General features: G+C 39.0%; 9 non-coding genes across 9 annotated transcripts; all 9 read right to left on the bottom strand.

The window, feature by feature from the left end:
• Positions 1-1,013: 1,013 nt before the first annotated feature.
• Positions 1,014-1,087, bottom strand: TRNAT-AGU (transfer RNA threonine (anticodon AGU)). Its single transcript has one exon. It is a non-coding gene; the product is annotated as a tRNA-Thr (tRNA).
• A 1,206-nt stretch (positions 1,088-2,293) lies between these two features.
• On the bottom strand, positions 2,294-2,367 carry TRNAT-AGU (transfer RNA threonine (anticodon AGU)). The gene has a single exon. It is a non-coding gene; the product is annotated as a tRNA-Thr (tRNA).
• A 1,206-nt stretch (positions 2,368-3,573) lies between these two features.
• TRNAT-AGU (transfer RNA threonine (anticodon AGU)) lies at positions 3,574-3,647 on the bottom strand. Its single transcript has one exon. It is a non-coding gene; the product is annotated as a tRNA-Thr (tRNA).
• A 1,206-nt stretch (positions 3,648-4,853) lies between these two features.
• On the bottom strand, positions 4,854-4,927 carry TRNAT-AGU (transfer RNA threonine (anticodon AGU)). Its single transcript has one exon. It is a non-coding gene; the product is annotated as a tRNA-Thr (tRNA).
• Positions 4,928-6,133: 1,206 nt separating this feature from the next.
• Positions 6,134-6,207, bottom strand: TRNAT-AGU (transfer RNA threonine (anticodon AGU)). The gene has a single exon. It is a non-coding gene; the product is annotated as a tRNA-Thr (tRNA).
• A 1,206-nt stretch (positions 6,208-7,413) lies between these two features.
• TRNAT-AGU (transfer RNA threonine (anticodon AGU)) lies at positions 7,414-7,487 on the bottom strand. Its single transcript has one exon. It is a non-coding gene; the product is annotated as a tRNA-Thr (tRNA).
• A 1,206-nt stretch (positions 7,488-8,693) lies between these two features.
• Positions 8,694-8,767, bottom strand: TRNAT-AGU (transfer RNA threonine (anticodon AGU)). The gene has a single exon. It is a non-coding gene; the product is annotated as a tRNA-Thr (tRNA).
• Positions 8,768-9,973: 1,206 nt separating this feature from the next.
• Positions 9,974-10,047, bottom strand: TRNAT-AGU (transfer RNA threonine (anticodon AGU)). The gene has a single exon. It is a non-coding gene; the product is annotated as a tRNA-Thr (tRNA).
• Positions 10,048-11,253: 1,206 nt separating this feature from the next.
• TRNAT-AGU (transfer RNA threonine (anticodon AGU)) lies at positions 11,254-11,327 on the bottom strand. Its single transcript has one exon. It is a non-coding gene; the product is annotated as a tRNA-Thr (tRNA).
• Between the last annotated feature and the right edge of the window lie 1,190 nt (positions 11,328-12,517).

The following is a 12,517-nucleotide window of genomic DNA, read 5'->3' as shown; positions in this document are numbered from 1 at the left end:
CCGTGGCAGTATCACTTTTGAAGATTAACTTTGTCCCAGTGGCACAAGATTGGAACTTGACTGATTGATTAATTGATAGAGGATAACTATAGCTCTAAAAGATCCCCCTCCTTTCATACTCCACTCTATTCTCCTTTCCTCACTCAATTCCCTCAGTCATGATAATTTTACCAAAGTGAACATTCTTTTCTGACCACTATCCATGTCTCGCATGGGTATACAAAGAATGCTAAATGCTGCCTCTGCAGGACACATTGTACTATAGGAAACCACCTTCTCCGCCTTGAGTTGTGCAGCTAATTCACCAAACTCTGCGTTCTGTGTTTGGGTCTGGGTTTTGGTTACTTTTATGGATGGCCATTGCCTTTCTTCCCCGTGCCTCCGTCTTGTCCACAGCTGCCATCACAGGTCCCAGCATATTGAGAGAGAGTATTCAGGACTTTCAAATAATAGATTGAGAATGTGCTTGGAAATATTTAGAAAGGTTTTAAAAGAGAACTGTTCCTTAATGGCAAAAATCAGATTAGCAGCTGAATAATTCTTGAAATCTTTGCTGGGTATTACAAAGATGGTTGCCAACGGGATGGCTTTCTCACTTGCTTCACGTAGAGACTTATAGTTGTAATCCGGGGGCACAGATTATTCTTCCAAAGCACGTCTCTGTGCTATATGTCTCCTGGAAGAAGTCTTCTTTGGAAAACCCTTTGAGAAAGTTGATGGGAAAAAGGCCTTGCTTTCACAAGAAAAAAAAAGAAGGTTTAATCAAACATTCTAGGGGATCAAATAAACTGAGAAAGACCCTGTGAAGTAAATAAGATAGACACATATAGTATCTACTTTTTAAACTGCCAGAGAAGCAAATACAAATTTTAGGTTGATGAATTTTCAGTCAACATATATTTAATATATAGTGGTTGTTCTTGTGTGATTTATGTGCCATAACGCAAGAGATATAGATTCGATGCAATAATAATGAGGCACATAAGATAGTTTTCCAAGTCTAGAGCTAAAATAGGCACTGCTGAGATTCAAACTCAGGATCTCCTGTTTACTAGACAGGCGCTTTAACCAACTAAGCCACAGCACCACAACATACTGGCTCATGCCTTGTTTTACGTTTTCCAAATGGTGGCAGATTGGACCTTTCTCTATCCAAGAGATACATCATTGGAGGATTAATTGACATCAATCCATCTTTATAGCAAATACATCTCAGTTGTCAACAAACATTCAAATATTGCCCACAGCTATGAAGGTAATAAACTACATTTCCACACTGGCCGTGGCAGTATCACTTTTGAAGATTAACTTTGTCCCAGTGGCACAAGATTGGAACTTGACTGATTGATTAATTGATAGAGGATAAGTATAGCTCTAAAAGATCCCCCTCCTTTCATACTCCACTCTATTCTCCTTTCCTCACTCAATTCCCTCAGTCATGATAATTTTACCAAAGTGAACATTCTTTTCTGACCACTATCCATGTCTCGCATGGGTATACAAAGAATGCTAAATGCTGCCTCTGCAGGACACATTGTACTATAGGAAACCACCTTCTCCGCCTTGAGTTGTGCAGCTAATTCACCAAACTCTGCGTTCTGTGTTTGGGTCTGGGTTTTGGTTACTTTTATGGATGGCCATTGCCTTTCTTCCCCGTGCCTCCGTCTTGTCCACAGCTGCCATCACAGGTCCCAGCATATTGAGAGAGAGTATTCAGGACTTTCAAATAATAGATTGAGAATGTGCTTGGAAATATTTAGAAAGGTTTTAAAAGAGAACTGTTCCTTAATGGCAAAAATCAGATTAGCAGCTGAATAATTCTTGAAATCTTTGCTGGATATTACAAAGATGGTTGCCAACGGGATGGCTTTCTCACTTGCTTCACGTAGAGCCTTATAGTTGTAATCCGGGGGCACAGATTATTCTTCCAAAGCACGTCTCTGTGCTATATGTCTCCTGGAAGAAGTCTTCTTTGGAAAACCCTTTGAGAAAGTTGATGGGAAAAAGGCCTTGCTTTCACAAGAAAAAAAAAGAAGGTTTAATCAAACATTCTAGGGGATCAAATAAACTGAGAATGACCCTGTGAAGTAAATAAGATAGACACATATAGTATCTACTTTTTAAACTGCCAGAGAAGCAAATACAAATTTTAGGTTGATGAATTTTCAGTCAACATATATTTAATATATAGTGGTTGTTCTTGTGTGATTTATGTGCCATAACGCAAGAGATGTAGATTCGATGCAATAATAATGAGGCACATAAGATAGTTTTCCAATTCTAGAGCTAAAATAGGCACTGCTGAGATTCGAACTCAGGATCTCCTGTTTACTAGACAGGCGCTTTAACCAACTAAGCCACAGCACCACAACATACTGGCTCATGCCTTGTTTTACGTTTTCCAAATGGTGGCAGATTGGACCTTTCTCTATCCAAGAGATACATCATTGGAGGATTAATTGACATCAATCCATCTTTATAGCAAATACATCTCAGTTGTCAACAAACATTCAAATATTGCCCACAGCTATGAAGGTAATAAACTACATTTCCACACTGGCCGTGGCAGTATCACTTTTGAAGATTAACTTTGTCCCAGTGGCACAAGATTGGAACTTGACTGATTGATTAATTGATAGAGGATAACTATAGCTCTAAAAGATCCCCCTCCTTTCATACTCCACTCTATTCTCCTTTCCTCACTCAATTCCCTCAGTCATGATAATTTTACCAAAGTGAACATTCTTTTCTGACCACTATCCATGTCTAGCATGGGTATACAAAGAATGCTAAATGCTGCCTCTGCAGGACACATTGTACTATAGGAAACCACCTTCTCCGCCTTGAGTTGTGCAGCTAATTCACCAAACTCTGCGTTCTGTGTTTGGGTCTGGGTTTTGGTTACTTTTATGGATGGCCATTGCCTTTCTTCCCCGTGCCTCCGTCTTGTCCACAGCTGCCATCACAGGTCCCAGCATATTGAGAGAGAGTATTCAGGACTTTCAAATAATAGATTGAGAATGTGCTTGGAAATATTTAGAAAGGTTTTAAAAGAGAACTGTTCCTTAATGGCAAAAATCAGATTAGCAGCTGAATAATTCTTGAAATCTTTGCTGGGTATTACAAAGATGGTTGCCAACGGGATGGCTTTCTCACTTGCTTCACGTAGAGACTTATAGTTGTAATCCGGGGGCACAGATTATTCTTCCAAAGCACGTCTCTGTGCTATATGTCTCCTGGAAGAAGTCTTCTTTGGAAAACCCTTTGAGAAAGTTGATGGGAAAAAGGCCTTGCTTTCACAAGAAAAAAAAAGAAGGTTTAATCAAACATTCTAGGGGATCAAATAAACTGAGAAAGACCCTGTGAAGTAAATAAGATAGACACATATAGTATCTACTTTTTAAACTGCCAGAGAAGCAAATACAAATTTTAGGTTGATGAATTTTCAGTCAACATATATTTAATATATAGTGGTTGTTCTTGTGTGATTTATGTGCCATAACGCAAGAGATATAGATTCGATGCAATAATAATGAGGCACATAAGATAGTTTTCCAAGTCTAGAGCTAAAATAGGCACTGCTGAGATTCAAACTCAGGATCTCCTGTTTACTAGACAGGCGCTTTAACCAACTAAGCCACAGCACCACAACATACTGGCTCATGCCTTGTTTTACGTTTTCCAAATGGTGGCAGATTGGACTTTTCTCTATCCAAGAGATACATCATTGGAGGATTAATTGACATCAATCCATCTTTATAGCAAATACATCTCAGTTGTCAACAAACATTCAAATATTGCCCACAGCTATGAAGGTAATAAACTACATTTCCACACTGGCCGTGGCAGTATCACTTTTGAAGATTAACTTTGTCCCAGTGGCACAAGATTGGAACTTGACTGATTGATTAATTGATAGAGGATAACTATAGCTCTAAAAGATCCCCCTCCTTTCATACTCCACTCTATTCTCCTTTCCTCACTCAATTCCCTCAGTCATGATAATTTTACCAAAGTGAACATTCTTTTCTGACCACTATCCATGTCTAGCATGGGTATACAAAGAATGCTAAATGCTGCCTCTGCAGGACACATTGTACTATAGGAAACCACCTTCTCCGCCTTGAGTTGTGCAGCTAATTCACCAAACTCTGCATTCTGTGTTTGGGTCTGGGTTTTGGTTACTTTTATGGATGGCCATTGCCTTTCTTCCCCGTGCCTCCGCCTTGTCCACAGCTGCCATCACAGGTCCCAGCATATTGAGAGAGAGTATTCAGGACTTTCAAATAATAGATTGAGAATGTGCTTGGAAATATTTAGAAAGGTTTTAAAAGAGAACTGTTCCTTAATGGCAAAAATCAGATTAGCAGCTGAATAATTCTTGAAATCTTTGCTGGATATTACAAAGATGGTTGCCAACGGGATGGCTTTCTCACTTGCTTCACGTAGAGCCTTATAGTTGTAATCCGGGGGCACAGATTATTCTTCCAAAGCCCGTCTCTGTGCTATATGTCTCCTGGAAGAAGTCTTCTTTGGAAAACCCTTTGAGAAAGTTGATGGGAAAAAGGCCTTGCTTTCACAAGAAAAAAAAAGAAGGTTTAATCAAACATTCTAGGGGATCAAATAAACTGAGAAAGACCCTGTGAAGTAAATAAGATAGACACATATAGTATCTACTTTTTAAACTGCCAGAGAAGCAAATACAAATTTTAGGTTGATGAATTTTCAGTCAACATATATTTAATATATAGTGGTTGTTCTTGTGTGATTTATGTGCCATAACGCAAGAGATGTAGATTCGATGCAATAATAATGAGGCACATAAGATAGTTTTCCAATTCTAGAGCTAAAATAGGCACTGCTGAGATTCAAACTCAGGATCTCCTGTTTACTAGACAGGCGCTTTAACCAACTAAGCCACAGCACCACAACATACTGGCTCATGCCTTGTTTTATGTTTTCCAAATGGTGGCAGATTGGACCTTTCTCTATCCAAGAGATACATCATTGGAGGATTAATTGACATCAATCCATCTTTATAGCAAATACATCTCAGTTGTCAGCAAACATTCAAATATTGCCCACAGCTATGAAGGTAATAAACTACATTTCCACACTGGCCGTGGCAGTATCAGTTTTGAAGATTAACTTTGTCCCAGTGGCACAAGATTGGAACTTGACTGATTGATTAATTGATAGAGGATAACTATAGCTCTAAAAGATCCCCCTCCTTTCATACTCCACTCTATTCTCCTTTCCTCACTCAATTCCCTCAGTCATGATAATTTTACCAAAGTGAACATTCTTTTCTGACCACTATCCATGTCTAGCATGGGTATACAAAGAATGCTAAATGCTGCCTCTGCAGGACACATTGTACTATAGGAAACCACCTTCTCCGCCTTGAGTTGTGCAGCTAATTCACCAAACTCTGCGTTCTGTGTTTGGGTCTGGGTTTTGGTTACTTTTATGGATGGCCATTGCCTTTCTTCCCCGTGCCTCCGTCTTGTCCACAGCTGCCATCACAGGTCCCAGCATATTGAGAGAGAGTATTCAGGACTTTCAAATAATAGATTGAGAATGTGCTTGGAAATATTTAGAAAGGTTTTAAAAGAGAACTGTTCCTTAATGGCAAAAATCAGATTAGCAGCTGAATAATTCTTGAAATCTTTGCTGGGTATTACAAAGATGGTTGCCAACGGGATGGCTTTCTCACTTGCTTCACGTAGAGACTTATAGTTGTAATCCGGGGGCACAGATTATTCTTCCAAAGCACGTCTCTGTGCTATATGTCTCCTGGAAGAAGTCTTCTTTGGAAAACCCTTTGAGAAAGTTGATGGGAAAAAGGCCTTGCTTTCACAAGAAAAAAAAAGAAGGTTTAATCAAACATTCTAGGGGATCAAATAAACTGAGAAAGACCCTGTGAAGTAAATAAGATAGACACATATAGTATCTACTTTTTAAACTGCCAGAGAAGCAAATACAAATTTTAGGTTGATGAATTTTCAGTCAACATATATTTAATATATAGTGGTTGTTCTTGTGTGATTTATGTGCCATAACGCAAGAGATATAGATTCGATGCAATAATAATGAGGCACATAAGATAGTTTTCCAAGTCTAGAGCTAAAATAGGCACTGCTGAGATTCAAACTCAGGATCTCCTGTTTACTAGACAGGCGCTTTAACCAACTAAGCCACAGCACCACAACATACTGGCTCATGCCTTGTTTTACGTTTTCCAAATGGTGGCAGATTGGACTTTTCTCTATCCAAGAGATACATCATTGGAGGATTAATTGACATCAATCCATCTTTATAGCAAATACATCTCAGTTGTCAACAAACATTCAAATATTGCCCACAGCTATGAAGGTAATAAACTACATTTCCACACTGGCCGTGGCAGTATCACTTTTGAAGATTAACTTTGTCCCAGTGGCACAAGATTGGAACTTGACTGATTGATTAATTGATAGAGGATAACTATAGCTCTAAAAGATCCCCCTCCTTTCATACTCCACTCTATTCTCCTTTCCTCACTCAATTCCCTCAGTCATGATAATTTTACCAAAGTGAACATTCTTTTCTGACCACTATCCATGTCTAGCATGGGTATACAAAGAATGCTAAATGCTGCCTCTGCAGGACACATTGTACTATAGGAAACCACCTTCTCCGCCTTGAGTTGTGCAGCTAATTCACCAAACTCTGCATTCTGTGTTTGGGTCTGGGTTTTGGTTACTTTTATGGATGGCCATTGCCTTTCTTCCCCGTGCCTCCGCCTTGTCCACAGCTGCCATCACAGGTCCCAGCATATTGAGAGAGAGTATTCAGGACTTTCAAATAATAGATTGAGAATGTGCTTGGAAATATTTAGAAAGGTTTTAAAAGAGAACTGTTCCTTAATGGCAAAAATCAGATTAGCAGCTGAATAATTCTTGAAATCTTTGCTGGATATTACAAAGATGGTTGCCAACGGGATGGCTTTCTCACTTGCTTCACGTAGAGCCTTATAGTTGTAATCCGGGGGCACAGATTATTCTTCCAAAGCCCGTCTCTGTGCTATATGTCTCCTGGAAGAAGTCTTCTTTGGAAAACCCTTTGAGAAAGTTGATGGGAAAAAGGCCTTGCTTTCACAAGAAAAAAAAAGAAGGTTTAATCAAACATTCTAGGGGATCAAATAAACTGAGAAAGACCCTGTGAAGTAAATAAGATAGACACATATAGTATCTACTTTTTAAACTGCCAGAGAAGCAAATACAAATTTTAGGTTGATGAATTTTCAGTCAACATATATTTAATATATAGTGGTTGTTCTTGTGTGATTTATGTGCCATAACGCAAGAGATGTAGATTCGATGCAATAATAATGAGGCACATAAGATAGTTTTCCAATTCTAGAGCTAAAATAGGCACTGCTGAGATTCAAACTCAGGATCTCCTGTTTACTAGACAGGCGCTTTAACCAACTAAGCCACAGCACCACAACATACTGGCTCATGCCTTGTTTTACGTTTTCCAAATGGTGGCAGATTGGACCTTTCTCTATCCAAGAGATACATCATTGGAGGATTAATTGACATCAATCCATCTTTATAGCAAATACATCTCAGTTGTCAGCAAACATTCAAATATTGCCCACAGCTATGAAGGTAATAAACTACATTTCCACACTGGCCGTGGCAGTATCAGTTTTGAAGATTAACTTTGTCCCAGTGGCACAAGATTGGAACTTGACTGATTGATTAATTGATAGAGGATAACTATAGCTCTAAAAGATCCCCCTCCTTTCATACTCCACTCTATTCTCCTTTCCTCACTCAATTCCCTCAGTCATGATAATTTTACCAAAGTGAACATTCTTTTCTGACCACTATCCATGTCTAGCATGGGTATACAAAGAATGCTAAATGCTGCCTCTGCAGGACACATTGTACTATAGGAAACCACCTTCTCCGCCTTGAGTTGTGCAGCTAATTCACCAAACTCTGCGTTCTGTGTTTGGGTCTGGGTTTTGGTTACTTTTATGGATGGCCATTGCCTTTCTTCCCCGTGCCTCCGTCTTGTCCACAGCTGCCATCACAGGTCCCAGCATATTGAGAGAGAGTATTCAGGACTTTCAAATAATAGATTGAGAATGTGCTTGGAAATATTTAGAAAGGTTTTAAAAGAGAACTGTTCCTTAATGGCAAAAATCAGATTAGCAGCTGAATAATTCTTGAAATCTTTGCTGGGTATTACAAAGATGGTTGCCAACGGGATGGCTTTCTCACTTGCTTCACGTAGAGCCTTATAGTTGTAATCCGGGGGCACAGATTATTCTTCCAAAGCACGTCTCTGTGCTATATGTCTCCTGGAAGAAGTCTTCTTTGGAAAACCCTTTGAGAAAGTTGATGGGAAAAAGGCCTTGCTTTCACAAGAAAAAAAAAGAAGGTTTAATCAAACATTCTAGGGGATCAAATAAACTGAGAATGACCCTGTGAAGTAAATAAGATAGACACATATAGTATCTACTTTTTAAACTGCCAGAGAAGCAAATACAAATTTTAGGTTGATGAATTTTCAGTCAACATATATTTAAAATATAGTGGTTGTTCTTGTGTGATTTATGTGCCATAACGCAAGAGATGTAGATTCGGTGCAATAATGATGAGGCACATAAGATAGTTTTACAATTCTAAAGCTAAAATAGGCACTGCTGAGATTCGAACTCAGGATCTCCTGTTTACTAGACAGGCGCTTTAACCAACTAAGCCACAGCACCACAACATACTTGCTCATGCCTTGTTTTACGTTTTCCAAATGGTGGCAGATTGGACCTTTCTCTATCCAAGAGATACATCATTGGAGGATTAATTGACATCAATCCATCTTTATAGCAAATACATCTCAGTTGTCAACAAACATTCAAATATTGCCCACAGCTATGAAGGTAATAAACTACATTTCCACACTGGCCGTGGCAGTATCAGTTTTGAAGATTAACTTTGTCCCAGTGGCACAAGATTGGAACTTGACTGATTGATTAATTGATAGAGGATAACTATAGCTCTAAAAGATCCCCCTCCTTTCATACTCCACTCTATTCTCCTTTCCTCACTCAATTCCCTCAGTCATGATAATTTTACCAAAGTGAACATTCTTTTCTGACCACTATCCATGTCTAGCATGGGTATACAAAGAATGCTAAATGCTGCCTCTGCAGGACACATTGTACTATAGGAAACCACCTTCTCCGCCTTGAGTTGCGCAGCTAATTCACCAAACTCTGCGTTCTGTGTTTGGGTCTGGGTTTTGGTTACTTTTATGGATGGCCATTGCCTTTCTTCCCCGTGCCTCCGTCTTGTCCACAGCTGCCATCACAGGTCCCAGCATATTGAGAGAGAGTATTCAGGACTTTCAAATAATAGATTGAGAATGTGCTTGGAAATATTTAGAAAGGTTTTAAAAGAGAACTGTTCCTTAATGGAAAAAATCAGATTAGCAGCTGAATAATTCTTGAAATCTTTGCTGGGTATTACAAAGATGGTTGCCAACGGGATGGCTTTCTCACTTGCTTCACGTAGAGCCTTATAGTTGTAATCCGGGGGCACAGATTATTCTTCCAAAGCACGTCTCTGTGCTATATGTCTCCTGGAAGAAGTCTTCTTTGGAAAACCCTTTGAGAAAGTTGATGGGAAAAAGGCCTTGCTTTCACAAGAAAAAAAAAGAAGGTTTAATCAAACATTCTAGGGGATCAAATAAACTGAGAATGACCCTGTGAAGTAAATAAGATAGACACATATAGTATCTCCTTTTTAAACTGCCAGAGAAGCAAATACAAATTTTAGGTTGATGAATTTTCAGTCAACATATATTTAATATATAGTGGTTGTTCTTGTGTGATTTATGTGCCATAACGCAAGAGATGTAGATTCGATGCAATAATAATGAGGCACATAAGATAGTTTTCCAATTCTAGAGCTAAAATAGGCACTGCTGAGATTCGAACTCAGGATCTCCTGTTTACTAGACAGGCGCTTTAACCAACTAAGCCACAGCACCACAACATACTGGCTCATGCCTTGTTTTACGTTTTCCAAATGGTGGCAGATTGGACCTTTCTCTATCCAAGAGATACATCATTGGAGGATTAATAGACATCAATCCATCTTTATAGCAAATACATCTCAGTTGTCAACAAACATTCAAATATTGCCCACAGCTATGAAGGTAATAAACTACATTTCCACACTGGCCGTGGCAGTATCAGTTTTGAAGATTAACTTTGTCCCAGTGGCACAAGATTGGAACTTGACTGATTGATTAATTGATAGAGGATAACTATAGCTCTAAAAGATCCCCCTCCTTTCATACTCCACTCTATTCTCCTTTCCTCACTCAATTCCCTCAGTCATGATAATTTTACCAAAGTGAACATTCTTTTCTGACCACTATCCATGTCTAGCATGGGTATACAAAGAATGCTAAATGCTGCCTCTGCAGGACACATTGTACTATAGGAAACCACCTTCTCCGCCTTGAGTTGTGCAGCTAATTCACCAAACTCTGCGTTCTGTGTTTGGGTCTGGGTTTTGGTTACTTTTATGGATGGCCATTGCCTTTCTTCCCTGTGCCTCCGTCTTGTCCACAGCTGCCATCACAGGTCCCAGCATATTGAGAGAGAGTATTCAGGACTTTCAAATAATAGATTGAGAATGTGCTTGGAAATATTTAGAAAGGTTTTAAAAGAGAACTGTTCCTTAATGGAAAAAATCAGATTAGCAGCTGAATAATTCTTGAAATCTTTGCTGGGTATTACAAAGATGGTTGCCAACGGGATGGCTTTCTCACTTGCTTCACGTAGAGCCTTATAGTTGTAATCCGGGGGCACAGATTATTCTTCCAAAGCACGTCTCTGTGCTATATGTCTCCTGGAAGAAGTCTTCTTTGGAAAACCCTTTGAGAAAGTTGATGGGAAAAAGGCCTTGCTTTCACAAGAAAAAAAAAGAAGGTTTAATCAAACATTCTAGGGGATCAAATAAACTAAGAAAGACCCTGTGAAGTAAATAAGATAGACACATATAGTATCTACTTTTTAAACTGCCAGAGAAGCAAATACAAATTTTAGGTTGAAGAATTTTCAGTCAACATATATTTAATATATAGTGGTTGTTCTTGTGTGATTTATGTGCCATAACGCAAGAGATGTAGATTCGATGCAATAATAATGAGGCACACAAGATAGTTTTCCAATTCTAGAGCTAAAATAGGCACTGCTGAGATTCGAACTCAGGATCTCCTGTTTACTAGACAGGCGCTTTAACCAACTAAGCCACAGCACCACAACATACTGGCTCATGCCTTGTTTTACGTTTTCCAAATGGTGGCAGATTGAACCTTTCTCTATCCAAGAGATACATCATTGGAGGATTAATTGACATCAATCCATCTTTATAGCAAATACATCTCAGTTGTCAACAAACATTCAAATATTGCCCGCAGCTATGAAGGTAATAAAATACATTTCCACACTGGCCGTGGCAGTATCAGTTTTGAAGATTAACTTTGTCCCAGTGGCACAAGATTGGAACTTGACTGATTGATTAATTGATAGAGGATAACTATAGCTCTAAAAGATCCCCCTCCTTTCATACTCCACTCTATTCTCCTTTCCTCACTCAATTCCCTCAGTCATGATAATTTTACCAAAGTGAACATTCTTTCTCAACTAAGCCACAGCACCACAACATACTGGCTCATGCCTTGTTTTACGTTTTCGAAATGGTGGCAGATTGGACCTTTCTCTATCCAAGAGATACATCATTGGAGGATTAATTGACATCAATCCATCTTTATAGCAAATACATCTCAGTTGTCAACAAACATTCAAATATTGCCCGCAGCTATGAAGGTAATAACTACATTTCCACACTGGCCGTGGCAGTATCAGTTTTGAAGATTAACTTTGTCCCAGTGGCACAAAATTGGAACTTGACTGATTGATTAATTGATAGAGGATAACTATAGCTCTAAAAGATCCCCCTCCTTTCATACTCCACTCTATTCTCCTTTCCTCACTCAATTCCCTCAGTCATGATAATTTTACCAAAGTGAACATTCTTTTCTGACCACTATCCATGTCTAGCATGGGTATACAAAGAATGCTAAATGCTGCCTCTGCAGGACACATTGTACTATAGGAAACCACCTTCTCCGCCTTGAGTTGTGCAGCTAATTCACCAAACTCTGCGTTCTGTGTTTGGGTCTGGGTTTTGGTTACTTTTATGGATGGCCATTGCCTTTCTTCCCCGTGCCTCCGTCTTGTCCACAGCTGCCATCACAGGTCCCAGAATATTGAGAGAGAGTATTCAGGACTTTCAAATAATAGATTGAGAATGTGCTTGGAAATATTTAGAAAGGTTTTAAAAGAGAACTGTTCCTTAATGGCAAAAATCAGATTAGCAGCTGAATAATTCTTGAAATCTTTGCTGGATATTACAAAGATGGTTGTCAACGGGATGGCTTTCTCACT

This window comes from Pelobates fuscus, chromosome 3, assembly GCF_036172605.1.
Source record: "Pelobates fuscus isolate aPelFus1 chromosome 3, aPelFus1.pri, whole genome shotgun sequence".
Taxonomy (NCBI): domain Eukaryota; kingdom Metazoa; phylum Chordata; class Amphibia; order Anura; family Pelobatidae; genus Pelobates; species Pelobates fuscus.
This window is presented reverse-complemented; position numbering and strand designations above follow the sequence as displayed.